Source organism: Charadrius vociferus, unplaced genomic scaffold (genome assembly GCF_000708025.1).
Source record: "Charadrius vociferus isolate BGI_N301 unplaced genomic scaffold, ASM70802v2 scaffold549, whole genome shotgun sequence".
Classification (NCBI taxonomy): Eukaryota; Metazoa; Chordata; class Aves; order Charadriiformes; family Charadriidae; genus Charadrius; species Charadrius vociferus.
The window spans coordinates 5672309-5677389 of NW_009650103.1; positions in this window are offsets into that span (position 1 = coordinate 5672309).

Here is a 5081-nt window from a genome sequence, read left to right on the forward strand (position 1 = left end):
GAGACCGGTGCCCGTGGTGGTGCCGTTGCAGAAGTTGGTGGACGCTGCAGCTGCTGTGCCGTTAGAGGAACTGGAAGTTCTAGTCAAGTCCCAGTCTCTGCAATTGAGAAGCCCCTGAAAATCCCTGCAGGTGTGCATAGCATACAGAATTGGATACATTCTATAATAAAGCAAAGTTGAGAGTAAATTTGGAACAAGCCTGAACAGCCTCTGAAACGTTGATATGGGAGAGCCTGGTTTCCAGAAAGAAAAGGTGGTTTAATTTAGCTGCACTACAGTTGTTGCATGTCACAGAATTCTCGACATCTGGAATCGGGACGTGCCTGTGCTTCATTGCCTGTTCAATGAGAGCTACAAAACATTTGGTCAACCAGAAGTAATGGATTGGGAAAATGCTATGAAAATGTGTTCTTCAGAGCTACTTTACTGCAAAAATGTTACTGATATCTAGAGAATATAGCTACTTCATTGCTTAGAAGAAACATTGGAGCCAAAAAGTTATGGTTTGATGAAGACTGACTGAAGTTTAAAAAAAAAAAAAAAGGTAGATGGATTAAAATGCATAATACTAACCAAGTATTACCTTGGTAGCAAATCATTTATTATGGTCGTAGCAGAAGGTACAAAAGCCCTCTCTCCCTCTTCTCCCTCCCCGCTTCTCAAAGCTCGGGTGTATTGCAGGTCTCATGCTATCAGTTGGGGTTTGTTTATACTGACAGTGGCTTCTCAAAGCCTACATCTCAAAGTTCTCAGATATTCAGAAAATGTGGACAGTAACTATTTAGGCTTATATACAGGGTATATTATGAAATTTTTGCACAAACTAAAAGTTTGTGATCATTACTTCTAAGATCTTTCTGATTTAAAGTGTATGTATCATAAATATGCCCCTTTGTTTTATTTATTTGACATAATACTTTTGCTGATTTTGTCTATTTCCAATTTGCCTTCTAGTAACTTTTTTTTTCTTGCATTCAGAAATAGATACATGCATGTAACTGCTTTTGTAGTAACTTGACTTCTAGAGCCAAAATTTAGAGATTATTTGTATTCAGGTTTCTAATTGTTGGGTGAAGCTTTGTTTATGCATCGATACTTGTTTTACTTTTATTCTTTTAATCACTTCCATACAGGCAAGCAGTTGTGAGGAAGATAATTTGAGAATGAGGGACAAAGGTGGCCCTTGGACTTCAGTTTCACAACTGCTTTCTTTGGCTATTTGCTCAAAACAGAGGCCTCTGGGTTTTTTTCTATGAAATGAATTCAAATAATTTTCTATGAAATTAATTCAAATAATTTCCCTGCTGCACCATACTAAGCGTTGAGAATAGGTTTGTCGTGTTACTGATATTAGTGTGTGTGTGTATATATATACACATACATATAAATTAAAATTAATTGTTTTTAATTTCGATGTTAAAATCATCCAATCCTTCAAGTGGTTTTCTGTTCATCATGTTGTGAACGTTGGTGAGGTAAAAATAAATACTTTTCAATTTTTGTTAGATAAAAGTCTGAATTAGTAAAAAATTTGTGCAAAAAGTGTAGGGGTCTAATGTATTGTTCACTTATGCAAACGATGGGATTGTGTTCTGTGACACTTCAGCAGTGCTTGCATGACAGACGAGAGTTTTACTCTCGATTTCACTGTGGATATTTAGTACTTTGAGTAGAGGGTTGCCTCTCTGTTTGCAGAGGAGGAGTGATGTTGACTTTCACTGTAGTGGTCTGTTATCTACTGATGAAAGTGTGCAAGAACCAAGTTTTCTGGAAACTACATTTCAGCCTGTACTAACTGGCTTCAGTTTCTGGGAAAACTGCGTTTTTATGAGGTAATGTAATGAAGTTTTAAATTGTTGTGTAGTCTCCACTACACTATCAGATTCTGTATATCAGTCTAAGATAGAAGTGAAGCACACTCATTTTCAAAGCCGTTTTTCAATGAATAATAAGCGATATGCACCTTTTATTGTATGCTTTACTACAGATGATTCACTATTTCAAGTTTTGGCCAAACTGTCTGTATTTCCTTTGACTCCATTGAGCGGGGTTTTTAGCGTAGTTCAGACTTTCCCAAAACATAACACACCTTGTGAGTTAAATCCATAGAGTGATTTGTGAATGGTTAATCTTTGGAGGAATGAGGATTTGAAATACTGTTTTGTTAAGAAAGGAACTAATTACTTCCATAACCGTTTATTTTTGAGACATGTGGTTGTTTCCATAACTTTTGCATCACTCTGTTACTAGACTACTAGAAGCTTAGTTCTTATTTAGGGATTTTTTGGGTGCCTTTGGAATCGGGAATATATTGCCTATACTGTAGACTGTCGAAAAATGGTACTGAGCTCGACAAAAGTATGGGCAGGGAGTTTATATGCAAACATAGGCTTATGTTTTTAATCATACTGGCAGTTTTATATACCTGTTAGAGGCAAATCTAACAGAATGGTGTGTTGAACTGAGCTGGAAAGGGTTTTGAGATCACTGTAGGTATAAAAGATGCCATAAATATAGTTCATTTTATCCTTTTGGAGAAGCTGCAAACAAAACGAAACTTCATGCTGCAACAGAAATATTAACAGAATTTTCTGTTGTGCTGTAGCGTCTCTTAGGATCTGCATATCAGGTCTTTGTTAAACTTCCATCTGAGTCCATGACAGTCACTTACTTATTCTGAGATATCAACATTTCATGTTTATATGCAGCAAGCTCTCTAGTTGTATCTCCAGTGTGTCTAAGTTTAAATACATTTGAGTGAGTTTAAAAACAAAGAATACAAATCAACCTAAGCAAAGATTGTTGCTTGATTTATTCTTCTATGGATAATAATGCTGCTAGAATTCAGCTTTGTAATTCTCTGGAAACCAAGAGTTCACAAAAGAAGAGTATAAATAAGAGTGACTTAGGAAATTATCTTGTTTGACATGACAAATACTTGAGCAGCAAGTCCGTACTTGTTTAGTGTTCCATTCAAGGGAAGCTTTGAAAGAAAATGCATGAAACTATCACTTTATGTGGTGGTAAAATTGCAAGTATTTGCTTGACCAATCTTAAAGGCTGTTGCTTTGTGTCATTAATTTCTTTGGGTTTAGTTAAGTCATGTGATTGTGAATTACTGCTACAACATAACATGTTGGAGACCAAATTCAGAAAGACTAAAGTTTTCAACAATTTTTTGCTTACTGCAGTGCTATGATTTGTGTGATAAATGTTATGTTAAAGAGCTTTTAAATGTTAGTTCTATGTAGTGCAGTCAAAGTTTAGAAAAAAGCTAGGTAGTACACAAAGACTTATGTGTCCTTTCCATTAAGGTCCAAGTGTTTCCTTAAGTATCAAGTGGAAACATTTCCCCAATCATCCTTTCTCTGGTTTAAAGGAGTTGTTTTACATTTATAAATATATATGTATCTGTATATCTATGATTTTAGTGCATAAATTACACAGAGAAGTGTGTCATTAGGTATATTTTCTGTCACCAGGAGGATGTCTCTGTCAGTGTGTTGTATAGACCACAAAATAGACTGCATGGGTGAGGTGAAAATACACAAGGCTCTACTTTTGTTATTTAGTGTGTGTGTTTCTGGAAAAACCTTTCATGCCATTGATTTTTAATTCTGTAAAAAACAGTAGTACCTGATTATCTCACTTGAGATAAATACAAAATAATTTAGTGTCCTTCATGAGCTTTAAAGGGTGGAGAGTTCTTAAGAAAATGGCTGCTCGAATTTAGGAAGAATTGAAGCAAAAACCAATGCTACATATTTACATAGTACTGCTTATATTATAAGTGTGTTGTAGTTCTGCACAAAATTATCTCAGTTGTTGGGAGAGTAACTTTTTTTCTTATTATTTTGTTTTTTTAAAATGACTGTGATATTAAAATCTGTTTTCTAGCTGTTAAGGAAGTTTACCGTACTTTGGGGGGCAGATTTTCAGGGAAGCAGCAGTGCAGTGTGTCATGCTACATAAGGCTCTCCAAGGGCACTGTATGTTGGCTTTTAAAGGAGAATATAATACATTACTGTTTTGAGAGGTATAAGCTGGTGAAAGATTACATGATCGGTTTCTTCCTTGTTTTCAAAGATTGTTTAAAGAGGACTGTCTTAGAAATGCCCCTCGACTGTGACATATCTGATAGCAGTTTTCCTTCAGTACAGCTAGCGTGAATTATTGTGGCTGCTGTAATCTGATGACTAAGGCAAATGCAAACCGAAAGGAGTGAGAGTGGTGAAGATTTTTGCCCTAAAACTTCCATGATCACAGCTTCTACGGTTACGTTCCTAGGTTAAAATTCTCCTGAATGATGATACGTTTTTGCAATTATGTCTTAAGTTCTCACAGACGGGTGTAGTAAATACCAAATCCTAGCAAATGCAAGGGAGCGGTGCACTGATTTACATGAATACTTGGGGTTATTTCTTGCTTTTTCTCTGTGTCCTGAGTGGTAATGTATAGAGTATCCATTCTTGGTGTCATGGAGCACTTTTTTTGTTTTAATCTTAATTTTCATTATGATCGTCCTAACTTTTCTATGTATTTCTGTTTTCAGACACATGCTACAACAGTAATGATTTGTAAAGTGTATTTTTTCCATACACAAGGAACCCATGTTGCTGAGCTAAGTAAAGAAAATGCAAGGGATCTTTTCTCACACCTTTGTGTGAGTTAAAATGAGCATAATTTGTATCATTCACCTGTCTATGAGAACGACGAATCATACATCAGTGAGTGAACGAAATTAAACAGGTGCAGACTTAGAAGCAGAAACTAATACGATGTTGGCAGACACACAGCTTCGTGTTGTAGTTATATGATGCTTCCCTGCTGCTACTGTATGATGTCAGTAAAATTAAATACTGAATGTGTTTTGTCACCATCTATTCTTGTTTGTTTAAGTAAAGTAAGAGCTTTCATAGAGCATAATTTTTAAAGTAAGTTTCTTTTGAAATCTAATGAGAAATGTTAAATGCATATCACTCTCATGTTCACAGGTTACTTCAATGAACACTTTTGTTTGAAGACAGGGCAGCGATCCACTGCTAGTAAATTCATGCTATGGCCTACGTTTGCTGTATAAG